The 16,454-nt window shown below is 48.1% G+C and overlaps 1 pseudogene across 1 annotated transcript in view; it reads right to left on the reverse strand.

Annotated features, from left to right (window-relative positions):
* Positions 1-287: 287 nt before the first annotated feature.
* The window catches only part of LOC147724981 (E3 ubiquitin-protein ligase TRIM39-like), a 225,609-nt pseudogene continuing 209,442 nt past the window's right edge, over positions 288-16,454 (reverse strand). The window contains exon 7 of the transcript XR_015295280.1: positions 288-1,898. The product of XR_015295280.1 is annotated as an E3 ubiquitin-protein ligase TRIM39-like (transcript). The remainder of the gene's footprint in view (positions 1,899-16,454) is intronic.

Consider the following 16,454-nt stretch of genomic DNA (forward strand, 5'->3'; position numbering starts at 1 on the left):
GAAAGAGGAGTTCTGATCCTTGAAAAGAGGAGTTCACAAGCTTGGAAAGAGGAGTTCAGATCCTTGAAAAGAGGAGCTCACAAGCTTGGAAAGAGGAGTTCAGAGCCTTAAAAAGAGGGGTTCACAAGCTTAGAAAGAGGAGTTCAGATCCTTGAAAAGAGGAGCTCACAAGCTTGGAAAGAGGAGTTCAGATCCTTAAAAAGAGGAGTTCACAAGCTTGGAAAGAGGAGTTCAGATCCTTGAAAAGAGGAGCTCACAAGCTTGGAAAGAGGAGTTCAGATCCTTAAAAAGAGGAGTTCACAAGCTTGGAAAGAGGAGTTCAGATCCTTGAAAAGAGGAGCTCTCAAGCTTGGAAAGAGGAGTTCAGATCCTTAAAAAGAGGAGTTCACAAGCTTGGAAAGAGGAGTTCAGATCATTGAAAAGAGGAGCTCACAAGCTTGGAAAGAGGAGTTCAGATCCTTGAAAAGAGGAGCTCACAAGCTTGAAAAGAGTTCACATGGTTGACAAGAGGAGCTCCCATGCTTGAAAAGAGACATTCACATGCTTGAAAAGAGCAGTTCACATGCTTGAAAAGAGGAGTTGAGTCAGATTAGCTCCATTACAGTCAAGAGTGACTGTGGTTGGATTTGGGATTAGCTGTACAGCAGACAGGAGAGATCATGTTTGGAGTCAGCATTGCCTATGCTTGTATTAACTTTATTTGAGTCAGGAATGGAAATGCTTGAAGTCAGAGGTGCCCGGGTCAGAAGTACATATGTGGGGTGTCAGTATTGAGTGTCCTGGAATCAATAATGCTTGTGCTTTAAGTCAGGATTAGCTATAGTGAAGTCATGAGTACCTGCGACTGGAGTCAGTAGTGTCAGGGTCTGGAGTTGTGAATATTTATAACTGAGCCAGGAGTACTGTTGTTTAGAACCAGGAGTGCCTGTACTTGGGGCCAGGAGTGCCTGTGTTTTAAATCAGACATGATTGTGCTTGGAGTCAAGAGTGTCTGTGTTTTGTAGATGCAGTGCCTGTGTTTAATGCAGAAGGTCTGCAAATTGGAAATTAAAATTACAAACCAGAAGTGAAGCGGTTAAATCTGTGCTGGGAGATGAAATCTCCCAGCACACCCTATCCCCCTTTACAAACAAAGCACGAGAGCCCTTCAACTCCACACAAACTTGAAACGTTGTGCTGGACGAGGAGGTCTTTAAAGCAGAAGCAGTGGGAAAGGTGTGGGAGATTCAACTATCCTTTGGGGGCCCAAATGAATGCATGTCCAAAGGAGGATGAGAGAACCATTGAGTAATAAGAATCACTCAACAGACAGTAAAGATCTCTTTCCGCTATTCCACATATTTATTTGTCCCCGGCCAGGGGTCACCTATTTATAGGGGGCTGTTCCTTCTACCAGAGCCTTAGCTCTAATCCTCCCCACAGACAGAAGAACGGGAAGAGCCTGTGAGTGAAGGGGGCCCAAGGGAAAGTGTAGAGAAGCTCCAAGGAGTCTGCATCGTACAGGGACAACCGCCCCCCCTCGTAGTCCAGATACACTCCTAGATTCAAGGGCTTCTCGTTAGGGAATAGAGGGGTCTCAGGGGAGGTAAGAGCACAATACAGACCATTCCACCCCTCCACAGCCCAAACTCCCCCCTCAGATGACCATGGGATCCATTCCTTCCTTTTTACATTCTCTGCTGCGACTCCCACACGCCATCCTCCCTCCTGCAGCAGCTGCACCTCCCAGTAATGTCTGCCTGAGGTGAACCCCTCGCTCCCCAGCACACAGCGCCAGTAGGTGAATCTCTTGGGGGTGTCCGGCAGGCGCTGCGCTCTGTTTGTGCCTTTGACACGTCTCCCCCCCTCAGACACGAGGAGCCGGGGATGAGCTGTGTGGGGATCCAGAGTCACCATCACTGCAGAGAAGAGATTCAGAATTAGTGATTTAATGCACATAATAAAGGCTTTCATTTACATTCTTTGATAAGCTATTGAGAAGAGACAAACCTACATAGAAAAGCAGGGGGTGTTTTTTTATCACATTTTTATTGGAGTAGGAGCTTCACAAACATGAGATCCTACATTGCTGCTAAGCTTTCAGTTTACTTATGTGTAACATTTCAACACCATAGGTGTGACACTTTGAGCAGCGCTTTATAGCAAGTTCACAACGTAGATATGTTTATGTAAAGAGATAAATATATCTGAATTTACTCCTATGGAGAACAAAGGCAATTTGTGAAATATTTCTTATTACATGAAAATATAATGTTTCAAGACAGTTTTGAGAACATTACAATTCTAGAAACATAAAACACTGATATTCATCTGAAACGCTTATGCTATGTTATTAAATACTCCTCTCACTCTACACCTCTTGGTCCTCTTCTGGTCAGTCCAGTGCTGAAGGCAAGTGATAGTCACAACCTGTCAAAAATAAACTGGCACAGCAGCAGTCAGCAAATTCACACTGTAGGAAACCCCAACATTTGCAGATGTGGAAATACAGGCTTTCAATTGTTTGTTACCCTTGTGTCATGAGTGCCCTGAGCTCAACATATTCCAAAGGTGAGACCGGGAAGTAAAGGGGCCTGTTCTGCTCCCAGTGGAAGGGGGTTCTAGGTCCAGGTTTATAGCTGGGTGATAAAGGCGCGCCAAGGAAATAAAGGGCCATTGCTCTGTCCCCAGAGGTGGGCAGACCTATGACCCTAATCACTGCTGGGTAGTAGAGATTGGCCTGGGAAGTAAAGGGTCTCACTTCTGGTGGTGGTGGAGTGACAGCCTAGGACCCGATGTACAACTGGTTGGCTAAAGTGAGCCATGGAGTGAAAGGGTCTTGTTCTGCCTCAGGCGATGGGCAGGCTTAAGGCCCACATTTTCCCCAGAGTATTTTCTGGGGATTCTCAGCTGTGCTGTAGATTGCCAATTGTGTTTAATTTATGAAGGGAAATCAGTAAAGATATGGATGATGATGTGGTTTGGATGGATGGAAATGTTTGAGTTGTGAACAATGGTACTATTTCAGAAGGGTGAAAGCAAGAAGTAAGCTGCGATCTAGCCCTAAAGTTGGCCACTCAATTCCTCAAGGAAGGTTGGCCAGGAAATAATAGTCTTAAGGAGTGTCTCCATCCTTGTTGGATGGTCAAAGAAGAGCTCTAGATGCATAAAGAGTGTATTATTCAGAGGTAATAGGCTTGTGACTCAAGGCAGTATGAGGTGTAGAAACATTGATATCCAAATCAAGATTTTTGAAATGGTAAAAACGTACGAAATAATTAGGTCATAATTCTGGTAGCTTAGATGTGACTTGGAGCTGGAGAGGAGAATAAGAGAGTATAATGAGTGTAAGGTGTCTTTTGCCTCTGTCAAGAGTTAGCTTTGGATTTGTTGGGACCTTTGAGAGGGAAAAAGGCCACATCATACTTGTTTGATGGAGTAGATATATTTACTATATGGCAAGGGGTTTCTTTAGTGAGGGACATTTCTTTTGGAGCTAGCAGCTATTTTCTCAAAAATATATTCAGATCAACTGGCGTCCAAAAACATGTTTACAGGCAATGAGGTGCAATTTCCATTTTAGGAGTTTGAAATTAAGTTACAGTTTGTAATTTCACACATGAAAACTACCCCCTATCATCCTGAATCTAACGGAATGGGTGAGAGATTTAACTAGCAAAAAGGTTACAAAAGAGACAAAAACAGTTGGTTGGATTTGAAAAAAGAGCTACAGAATTATTTGGTCTCGCATTGCTTTTTGCCACATTCTGTCATGGGTATTTTTCCTTTTGAACTCTTTAGAGGGAGGAAGCCTAATTGTAAGTTAGTTCCGGTTGAGTGGTCTGGAGCAAAGGTTGTGTGAATATATCATTGGAAGGAAAATGAGAGTAAAACAGCGGAAGAAAAGGGTGGGGAAGAAGAAAGATGTTGATGCTAGGCGTGGTGAGAAAGTTGGAAATTGAAATTGCAGACTGGGTAAAAACCTAGCTGTGAGTTGATGCCAAACCATGGTCTAAGTTTACAGAACCAAGTAAAGTTGTCAATCTGTTCCAGAAAATGCTGTGGAGACATAGGGTAGCAGGATTTGCAATCTTGAGGCAGTTGCTATTCCTCAGCCTAAATTGATCAATCCCATTCAAAGGATGAGAAGTGACAAATCAGGTAGGAGCACTCAGGGGTTTGGATAGAGAATTTCCTACGGATAGATGCTCAATTCCCAGGAGAATGCGTGGGATGCCAAAGCAACTCAAAGTCTTTGTGTGAGTACAGCTTCAACTCTTTTGTCAGAGCTCTTTGTGTCTACATTAGCTTTTTGTTATCATATAGTCTTGAGTATATAGGGATCTGTGAGTAGGGGGATGTATACAGTATGTGATATTTTTTTTTTTTTTGTTTGTTTTGTAATGGGGAAGACTGCGGTACTCTTTATTGAGTCACACATCCAGCTGCTTTCTTCTGGAATATGGCAGAAGGGCAGGTCCTGCCTGGCGACAGCTAATGTGGAGTAAGTTGTGGATGAGGTGTAATAAAACGCTGTACTTGTGCTCTTGGTACTTAGTGCTTATTCAAGTACATTTCATCATAACACCTGTCTCCCTATACAGTTCCTGAGCCTTTTAAGCCATTGCCTGTGGACACCCCTCTGGTTTACAGTCTTGCCAATACTGGTACCCATACCCCAGGTGGTGTAAATGGGTGATGGAATGTGAAATCTAAGTTGGTGATCTTGTCTTCATAAATGATAAATGACAGGTGTGCATGCTGATGCATGGCGTTGATTCCAACATGGTGCATTATATTTTAATGACAGTGAATGTGAAACCTAAGCCAAGTTGAAATGTAGCTGCATGGCTCACTTTCTGCCCAAAGAGAGTGTTTACTATGAAAGGTGCAATTTTATTCCACTATTCAAAAGCCCGATGAAACAATTGACTCATTAGAAACTCACTTGAAGTCTGTGTTCATCACTTTGGGCTTGATTTACAAACTGCACTTTGCAGCTAGTTTTGTAGTATTACAAAACATACTACAAAATGCAATTTTCCAACTACATGCAGATCTTTATGACTCTTCACTCCCTATACTTATGTGCGTGAAGTTCTCAACCTCAATTGCAGAGTCTCTAGGTGTGGAGAACTCTGCACACATAGCAAAGGGAGGGCAGAGTCGCACAACTCTGCACATAGTTTGTTAATACCTAAAAGAAGTAAACTTACACAAAAGTGTACCTTTACCTTCATGAATCAGGCCCTGTAATTTTTGTAACTGCAATGTTGTAGAAGCTGCACGGTCCCAGGTAGTGTCTGGATGTCTTGTCAACTAAGACTGACAAGAATGTCACAATTAGACATGGTCATGTCATGAATAGGCACAAGCTACGTGCTCTTGTTGAAGAATCCATCACCTGCATTAATGATAGAAAAGTGACATGCGCATATCTGATCGCATGTGTTACCACTGCAATGCCACATACTGGGCTGTGCTCAGCCATGCCAACCAAGTCCCATGGTTTCTAAGAGGAATGGCTGTTTATTTGAAAGATACAGAGCATAATATACATATAAAACATAAAACATCTCCCCCCCTTCACTTACATTACAATACATGATACATCTTCCCCCTGAATTTACAACACTAAAATACTAACATAACATAATATTATACATTATTAAACTAATAAAACGTAACCATCCACAGTTCCCTCCTCCATATCACACACATTAATAAAAGATAGCTATCCATAATTCCTTCCTCCATATCAAACACATAGCCCAAGGATTGGCAGCTATTGAAGAAACATTTTCTGAAATTGAGAGAGAGGATATTCGCTCATCCATACTTTTCATCCATAGCTGGCACACCATGATCATTAAAAAAAGTAATCTGATAATGTTCCCATTCACTTTTGCCACACTGACACATTTCCAGAAGCATTCTAGATAGGATATCAACCATAACTTTGGGGTGATTCACAAAACTATTCTGAGACAAAATCTTAAACTTACTACTTTTGGTATTCACAGAAGGCACCTACGATTTTTGGTATTCACAGAATGCACTTACGACTCCTAACTTAACGTCTGCACTCGGATGGAATTTCCGCACTTAGACCGTACTCTCCGAACCTGGATTGTACTCCCTGGCTAGGGCCGTACTCTCTGTCTCGAGCCGTAATCTCCGGCTGGGGCAGGATAAAGTGTAATAAATGGGCAGTATTGCAATTTTTACAAAAAGAACATTAGGAATGTGTGATGGAGGAGGTCATGAAAAACAGTTTGGGTAGGAAAAAGAGTATGGTCAGACACTACATCCTAACCCAGAAAAGTTTTCTCCTTTGCATCATGGTACATGCAGTGCACAATTTGCGCTCCCCTCAGTGTTGACTGCGGCGTCAACACTACAGTCAACACTAAGGCGCGCGCCCTTAGTTTTGACTGTAGTGTTGACACTACAGTCAACACTGAGAGGAGAGCAAATTGTACCATCAGCCCGCCCGCCATCATTTCCTTCTGGGACCGCCCGCCAGACGTGCGGCAGTCCCACCACGGCAATTAGGATGCAGGGCAATTAACATTGCCCTGCATCCAATTAACAATTAACATTGCGGATGGTGCTGCTGGCTGCATCAGATGGTGCCTGCCATGCAGTGCAGAGAAATGCAGGGGGGACCATGGGTACCCCCCAGTGCTCCCCCCAACACAGGGAGGCCCCGCAACGGATCCACAAATCCAGCCTCTGCCTGTGTATTTCGCAGTGGGATGACCGCTGGGAAAACACAGGCAATAAGAGATTTCCTAATTCCTGTGTTTTGGTTCCACAAGGTGGGCGCAAAAGGACCTCCTTGCGGAACTGTGGTTGACGGACTTTCCGTCCGCCGGGGAAAAAATCGGGATTCCCACTGCCATACTAATTCGGCGGTGGGAATATCCTGTGTGATGGTGGAAGGACCACCTCCACAGGCCCGGCGGTGGCGGTCCTTCCACCATCCTAATGAGCCCATCACAGTCTGGATTTCGCAGCAAACACAGACCTGAGACTGCCCTCCTCACCACCACCCATGACATCCACATGCTACTCGACCGGGGCCACACTGTAGCCCTCATCCTGCTAGACCTCTCTGCAGCCTTCAACACCGTCTTCCACTGCACTCTCGCCGCCAGACTCCATGACGCCGGCATACGGGGAACCGCCCTCGACTGGATCTGCTCCTTCTTCGCCAGCAGAACCCAAATGATCAGACTCCCACCCTTCCTCTCCGAACCCACAGAGATCAACTGTAGAGCACTCCAAGAATCCTCGCTCAGCCCCATGCTTTTTAGCATCTACATGGCCACCCTTGCCGCCATTGATAGACAGCATGGGCTCAGCATAGTATCCTACGCCGACCACACCCAGCTCATACTCTACCTCACGAAGAACCACGAAGACACCAGACTCAGCTTCCAGGAAGGAATGAAAGACGTTGCGGCCTGAATGAACAACAGCTGTCTAAAGCTCAACTCGGTCCTCCTCCTTGGACCCTCCCCCACCGCCTGGGACAACACCTGGTGGCCCTCCGCCCTCAGAAACCCACCCAATTTGACTGGCCACACCCAAAACCTCAGCATAATTCTAGACTCCTCCCTCACCATGACCTGCCAGATCAATGCAGTGACCTCCACCTGCTGCAACTCCCCCTCTGCATCCTCCAGAAGACCTTCAAGTGGAGCCGGGTCTGGTGGCTCAATGGACTAATACATCCACTGCAGGGGCCTGTGTTCGACCTCATGGTCACAGGTTCAAATACCGGCGGGTCCACTCAGCCTTTCATCCATTTGAGGTCGATAAAATGACTACTATTGAGTTGGGTAACAATAAACATCTGTTATTCAGCACCAGGACACCTTCGGGTAATTGCGCGCTTTTAAAATACATCTGTTATGTTATGTTATCCCCCCTGAATGCAGAAAGACAGAAACCCATGCACTCCTAACCAGCAGACTGGACTGCGGCAATGCCCTCTATCCCGGAGTCAACAAATCGCTGCTACACAAGCTCCAAACCATCCAGAACACCCCAGCCTGACTCCTCCTCGGAACCCCACGGCATGAGCACATGACCCAGCACCCACAAGACATCCAGTGGCTCCCCATCGAGGAGAGAGTAACCTTCAAGCTACTCACCCACACCTACAAATCCCTCCACAACATCGGGTCGAAATACCGTAACAAAAGAGTCTCTTCCACGTACCCAAAATGAACCTCCGCTCTGCAACCTAGCCCTGGATAAGACCCCCCCGCATCTGCAGAACCAGAGCAGGCTTAAGAGCCTTCTCCTACGTCGCAGCCAAGACCTGGACAAGCTCCCAGTCAAAATCAGACGTTCCCCTACCCTACCCTGCACACCTTCAGGAAGAGCCTCAAGACCTGGCTCTTTGACTGATCCGGAGCTGTAACCCCCCTCCACACAGCGCCTTGAGACCCTCACGGTGAGAAGCGTGCTTTACATACCCCTGATTAATTGATGATAGTCTAGAGGATAAGCATACATTTGTAGAATTTAAACAGGCAGATGTAAACCTAATAAGACATCATTAGGTTCGCTCATGGACATGGCCCGGCTACAGGAAGGAGCAGGGCCCTGGCGCACGATTGGGGGGGACAATGGGATCAGACACACAGTCCAGGGGATTCGGGGCCTCCGGCAGGCAGTGGGATCACATGAATTCCATTTCTGTTGTGTAGGCTCTGGGACCTGAGTGTCATCTCAGTTGCATGTGTGTGTGTGTGTGGGGGTATCATCCACGTCCGCATCTTATGGAGGCGAGGGACACTCAGTAGTAGGCATGGTCGGGAGGCCAGGCCTGAGAGATGCGTGCCATGGTAGCTGTGTGGGGCAACTCGTCATTTTGGGTAACTGCGTAGTGCAGTGTCGAGGGTGTCCTCATAGTAGGCATGTAGGGGGGCAGCACAGGGGCAGCTCTAGGCTCATGGTGGCCCTGGGCAGGGAGCATAGGTAGGGGGTGCCGGAAGAGGGGGTCTGGGTGGGGCGGAGCAAGGAGGCCAGTAAAGAGTGAGGGGGTCAGGGTGTTTGGAAGTGGAACAGAGCCGGAGGCCGCCTAATCCCTGCCAGGGGCCGCCACGCAAATATGTATCCATCCTCAGAGGATTATTATATTAAAGATATATATTGGCGTGGTGGCCCCTGGGGTTTGGTGGCCCTGTGCAGGTGCACAGCTTGCACATGCCTAAGGCCGCCCCTGGGTAGCAGCAAAGGCTCTGCTCACTGAATGAGTGACTGAGGCATCTACATCCTCCACTGGGCTATCCTCCAGGAGATACTCCTCATGGATGACCTGGATATAGGGCGCGTCTGAGGGGCAGTGGCGATCTGCCATGATGTGGGAGGTAGTGTGCAGCATGCCTAAAGCACAGCAGAATGCAAAATCTGTGATATAAATGGGGGCACGTAACCCCAACCACAATAGGTAGCTATCGGGACCAAGAGCTTCTGCTAAGGTTGTTGGGATTAATAGACCAACAGACAATTACAACCCCACAGGCAGTGCTGTGATAACGCTTTCACTTGCCCGAGTGAGGGCGTAAGGGAAGCAGTGAACGTAGGCCCCCCGGTGCTGGGTACCACGTGGGCATGAGGGGAATGGCTCCAACCTGCCAAGCTGGCATGGGTCTCCTCACCCGATCGAAAATGGACTCGTGCAGTGAGATAGGAAAAGGACAGTGACTGTCCCGAGGCGCTCATTTGTTCAGCTTCCCCACTTCCAAAACCACCCCTTCTGTTGAAGATGTAGCGCCAGTAGATCAGAGGACTCAACAATAATGGATAAGGCTGAATGTTCCACAGTGGATAGCATGTATTACAAAGTTAGGAAAATGGAAGGGTACTTATCCTGCTGAGTAAGCAGCAAAGAAAGAGGATTCAAAATGGTGGCAAGACATTATATCAGGCCAGATTCATGGTGACTGGTGCAGATAATGTGATGTAATTGAAGGAATGTTGGGGAATGCATTTTATGTTAAAATTTAAATTTGACTGGCTGCTGTAAAAAATACAATAATAAACAGAAAAGAAAGAGTAGCATAATCCGAAGCCTCCAGTCCTGACATGGGACTATCACTGTCCTGAATAAATCCAAGTGTTTGTGTTGGAGGAGGGAATGTGGTGTCCTAAGATCTGCCTTTCCTACTCGTCATTTCTAGAGCGCAGTTTGGTACTTCTGCAATGCTTAGGAAGGGACATGAGCAGAATGATGGAGCTGCGAGGCAGAAGATGGATGATCAGATTAATAGCGGTTATGTTAGTGCATCTTTGCTGATCACAGCTATATCTAGAATTCCATCAAAGATCTGCAGTGAATTATACCTGCCATCACATGTCAGAATAAATGCTTTATAAAAGGGCAGTTCACCAGAGGCAAGCCCGTCGCCCGTCCGGCCAGGACCGCGCGCAGCGCTGGAACCCCTGGATCCACAGTCCGCCTCCGGTACTCCTCCAATAAGATACAAAACCTCAAACACAAATCCCCGACACCAACTGCCACATCACCTCACCACGCTCCATGGGAGGACCCTTCACCTGCCACCACTGCTGCTTCTCCTGTGACAGGAGTACCCCCACGATCACCGCCCAGCGGACACCCAGCCACAAGCCACAAGCCTCAGCTTCACTCCACTCTACTCAATGTCAGATCACTCTGCAAGCAAGCCTTGGAAATATGAGACACTATAACCACACTCGCCTGACGTCATGTTCATAACCGAAACCTGGCTCACCCCGCCTAAGCACCTGAAATTGCCACTGCATCTCCCCATGGATACAAGATGCCCAGACAGACTCGGCGGAGGCCACACTATCATCCACAAGGATTCCCTCAACAGCACCACCTCTGACTATGACACAGCATACGTCATGGTACACCTCAACTTCAAGATCAAGCCTGACACCAACACCCCCATCAGAGGAACACTCACCCACAGACCCTCCGGTCCCTTCCCAATCTTCTGAAACTCCATCCCAGACTTCAGAGCCCCCCTGGCAATCAACTCCGAGCTCTACATCTTCCTGGGCAACCTGAATGTCCACCTAGAATACCCTGATGACACCAACTCCACCACGCTACTTGAAAACATGAACATCACCGGTCTCTCTCAATTGGTCACCACCCCCACGTACATAGCCGGACACACCCTAGACCTCATCTTATCCACCTTTGACACTGCTAAATTTGCCAACACCACTGAGTTGACCTGGACAGACCACAGAATTGCCCACTTCACCATCGACTGCCCACGAGAGCCCCTGACCAGATTCCCAACCCATCCTCCTCTTGAGTGGGGCAAGGCCACAGAATCGCCCTAAAAGAAACAAGACCCAGCCCTTTGAACTCCCTCGAACACGACATCCAGCTGGATCTACTCGGCCGCCAACATCATTGCCCCCCTGAAGAACACCAACAACAACAGACCAACCAAACAGGCCAGCTGGTTCACCCTGGAGCTACTGACCCTCAAGCGACACTGCAAGAAATTAGAGAGACACTGGTGATCCAACAAGACCCCCACCAACCTCGACTGCTACAGATTCGCCCCCCCCCCCCACAATTACCACCACCATCTCAGAAAGACCCAGAAAGAAGCCCTCAACACCAGCATCAAGGCTAGTGCCAACCGCACCGAGGAATTGTTCAGCATTGTCAAAGCATTCTCCTGCCCCTCCAACACTAAGAACACAATCCGCCACTCCCAAGCCCTCTGCGACAACCTGGAAGACTACTTTCACCACAAAATACCCAACATCTTCAGAAACTTTGATCCATAACCCATCAAACTCAGCCACCTCAACACCCTAGCCTGCCGTTCCATTCACCACCGGACCATGGACTGGAATCAGCTCCTACAGAAGACTTCTTCTCTGTCATGAATTGCATACACTCCGGATCTCCCATAGACCTCTGCCCGCACCACATCTACAAACTAGGAAGAAAAGTCATTACACAGCACTCTCTCCGGCCGAACCCAGATTATCTACTTACCAACTTTCTCATCTGCACCAAAAGACATCTTATTTGGAGTCCCTCAGGGATCCTCCCTCAGCCCACCCTCTTCAACACTTACATGACACATCTGGCGGACATCCCCGCACCCACAGACTCATCATCGTCTCCTATACCAAAGACACCCTGCACGTCCTAGCCTTCACAGAAAACACAGACTCCACAAGAGCGAATTTCCAACACACCACAACCGACATTGCCACCTGGATGAAGACCAACTGCCTCAAACTCAACTGGGATAAGACAGAGGTCATTGTCTTCGGAAAGAAGCCATCCCCATGGGACGACATATAGTGGCCTGCCGGACTCGGACCCCCACCCATCCTCACCAGTCATGTATGCAACCTCTGAATCATCCTGGACACCCATCTGACCATGAAACAGCAGATCAACATGGTCTCCTGCTCCAGTTTCCTCACCCTCTGCATGCTGCAAGATATTCTGATGGATCCCCTTCTCATCCAGGAAGACAGTTACTCAGGCACTCATTGCCAGGATACTCGACTACGGCAACACACTCTAGGCCAGAACCATCACACAACTCCTGGGTCAACCTGCAGTACATCCAGAATTCGGGGGCACAACTCATCCTCAACCTTTCCGGAATAACCAGCGTAAGCCCTCACCTCTAAAATCTCCACTCGCTTCCCATCTAGGAAAGATGCCTCTTAAAGATCCTCACACATGCTTACACAGCACTCCACAAGTCCGGACCAGCCTACATCAATGACCGCCTAACATTCCGCCAATCGACTAGGTATCTCTGATCCTTGATCCATATCCCCCGCATCCACAGCACCCGCTGTGGAAGCCGCTCCTTCTCCTACCTCGCCGCCAGATCTTGGAACGACCTCCCCCTCCACCTTCACACCTCCCCATCTCTGAAGGACTTCATGAAGCAGCTCAAGATCTGTCTCTTCGACCGAGGCTCGCACTGCCCACCATCACCTGTACTCCCCCGTGCCCCCCCGGGGTGACAAGCCACGCAATACAAGGCATTCTGATTGATTGATTGATTGATTGATTGAATGAGTGCCATCACTACCACAACTTTTAAGCTAAATCATCTCATTTGCTTGAGCATACTGGAACATCATGGTACTGCGAGGAAAATTCTAAAATGTGTTAGTATTACCCTTGATGTGTGGCACTTGGCAGGGCTGGCGCCGCACAAGAAACATGCGTGTCTGTGTGTGGGCCACAATGTACACTGGAACAAAACAGTATAGTGCACTGCACTGATTCGCACACTACAATGGACACCAACCACAGTACACGACACACCACTGCGTATGGTCGGCTCACTGTAACAAACCACACATTGCACCAGACAACACTCTACTCTAGAGAGCACACCGTACTAGATGGCAAACTGCACCACGCGGTAGTCACGCCACACAGAATGTTGTATGTGATGGTACACTACACTAAATGAGCTCACTACACTGAAAGGCTCACCAAACTAGTGATGTCAAGGGACTAGCTTGAACAATGTACTAGATGGTACATTGCACTTGAAAGCAGAGTGTGCTAGATGGTTCAATAGTAGGCAGATTGTATGTTTCACTAAATATGGCACTAGAGAGAACAATGGCCTATCTACAAGTATGCTGTAGATGGTACGCACACAGTGCTAGACTGCCCATTGTGATGTAAGATAAACTTTAATACATGTTGCATTGTTCAAGACAACTCACCGTAGTACAACAAATTCTGCACTAGAAAGAATGTTGCACTGCATAACAAAATATATTCGATGGTATGCTGCTCTAGATAGCACTGGAGATGCCACTGTATTAGAGAGCACAATGCACTGCACTGGAGAGCACAATGGACCAGACAGCACACTTCACTGGATGTTGTACAGCAGTACAGGTACAAGGGAACACCGCACTAGACTCCTCACTGTCCCAAACTGCACTTTAAACTAGACTCCACTTTGAACTAAACAGCACGCTGTACTAGACGGTACTAGACTGCACACAGCTTTAGATGATATGCAGTAATATATAGCATACCACAAAAAAACACTGTATCAGATGGTAAACTTCACTAGGCAGCTCAATGAACAAGAGAGCACGCAGTACAGCGCTGCACAATGTGAGAGACCACACTTTATCTGAGAGTACGCTGCATAAAGCAACTGAACACACTAGACAGCGCACAATGGATGGTAGCACACTGCACTTTGCTATTTCTATTTTCTATTTAGGGGGTTTTATAGAGCGCTTGGTGACGCACAGCGGCGTGTCCCCGCGCTAAGGAGCTAATACCTGCTGGAACTTACAAGTGCGGAAAGAACTACTGTGTAAATAAAGCAGTCTTCAGCTTGGCTCTAAAGATTGGTTCTGAAGGTTCTAATCGCAGGGCCATAGGTAGTTTGTTCCATCTTGATGCTGCGAGGAACCTAAAAGATCTTCCACCCATCCGGGCTCTGGACACCTTAGGACTTGCCAGGAGTCCTGAGCCGGAAGATCTCAAGGATCGAGATGGCTCATAGGGTGTCAGCAATCCTTTCAAAGGGAGCAGAGATCTCCCGTTGATGATCCGGTGGCACGTGCACAGGGCTTTGAATACCACCCTGCTTCGGATCGGGAGCCAGTGCAAAGACCGGAGGGCCGCTGTGGATCCTGCTCTTCTGGGTAGTCTAAGCACTAGTCTGGCAGCGGCATTCTGGAGAACCTGTAGACGGCTCAGATTCTTCTCCAGAGTTCCTAAGTAGAGAAGATTGCCGTAATCCATCTTTGACGTGACTAGTGCATGTACCAGGGTTTGGCGGGCTCTGATAGGTAAGAATTTTAATACCTTCCTGAGACTTTTGAGGGTCCCGAAGCATGATCCAACCACCTGATTGATCTGGGGGCCAAAGGTAAGGTCAAAGTCAAACCAGATACCCAAGTTCTTTGCTTTCTGGCAAGGGGTGGGTGCTGGACCTAAACACGGCGGCCACCACGCCGACGTCCACGCCGATCGGTCTCCCCCCACCACCAGCACCTCGGTCTTGCCTCCGTTGAGCTTGAGGCAGTTGGCGGACATCCAGGCCGCTAGGTCTTGCATGCACGCTCTGAAGATGTCCGCCGAGGGGCCGGGCGCACGTGACAGGGAGATGACCAACTGCGTGTCGTCGGCATATGACACCATTCGAAGGCCGTAACTCTCTAGTAAGGTAGCGATCGGGGCAACATAAAGATTGAAAAGGGTTGGGCTCAGGGATGAGCCCTGCGGCACCCCTTGATCCAAAGAGATGCGCTCAGAGTACTGGTCACCTTGCCTTACTTGGAAGCCTCGGCCTGCAAGAAATGAATAAATCCATTTCAGTGCTGCCCCTCTTACCCCCCCTTTGCTCAGACACTGTAGCAAGATGGAATGTGCTACAGTGTCAAACGCCGCACTGAGGTCCAGGAGGATTAAGGCCATGGTTTGTCCCTCGTCCGCACCTTGCCTAAGGGTTTCGGTGGCCCTAAGAAGGGCAGACTCCGTAGAGTGACGAGGCCGAAACCCGAATTGCGTAGGATGAAGGAGGTTGTTTTCTTCCACAAATTTCATTAGCTGCTTATTTACCACCTTCTCCGCTACCTTGGAGAAATAAGGCAGCAAGGAGATGGGACAAAGGTTATCTAACTTCTCAAAGCTAATGTTGGGCTTCTTACGTAGGGGGATCACCACGGCCTGTTTCCAGTCCTCTGGTATGGAGCTGGATAAGAAGGAGATATCTAACAAGTGTCTGATATAAGGTTCTAGTGTTTCCAGGCTGTCTCCCAACCTTTTAGGGGAGGCGGGATCCCGAGGGGAGCCAGATTTAACAGATCTGCAGATTTTAATTAAATCCACCGGTGAAGGAGTGGTGAAGTTAAGTAGCAGATTTTGGTCGGCTTCATCACTCAATAAGTCTGCTGGCATTTCCGCTGCAGGAGGTATGTGGGGAAAAGCAGAGTAAATTTTAGACACTTTGTCCCCAAAGTAGTTCGCAATGCGGTTGCATGCTGCTACTGAGTGATCTTCCTCTAAGGTAGAGGTTATTGGGGTGGCCAGAGTTTTATATATGCTGAACAGTTCCCTAGCCGAGTTCTCTGCCTCGTGGATTCTGTCAGCATAATATGTGGCCTTCTCTATCCGGATCTTGTTGTGATAGGTGCGTCTCTTAGCAAGATAGGCCTCTTTCATCCGGTCATCGTATGCCACTCTCCACTGCCTTTCTGCACGTTTACAGTCCCTTTTGGCGCAACGCAGCGCCTCGCTAAACCAGGGAGCCGTTCTTTGTCTCTGAACCCCTTTGGTAGGTCGTCCCAACGGGGCTGTGCAGTCCAGAGCGGCAGTAATACGGTCATTGAGCAACCTATTCGCTGTATTCACATCATTGCCTCCTGGGGGACCTTCCGCGGTGAGGGCCGTATTAAACTTTTGCAGGGAGAATCTTGCCCAC

This window comes from Lissotriton vulgaris, chromosome 4_1 (assembly GCF_964263255.1).
Source record: "Lissotriton vulgaris chromosome 4_1, aLisVul1.2, whole genome shotgun sequence".
NCBI classification, from domain to species: domain Eukaryota; kingdom Metazoa; phylum Chordata; class Amphibia; order Caudata; family Salamandridae; genus Lissotriton; species Lissotriton vulgaris.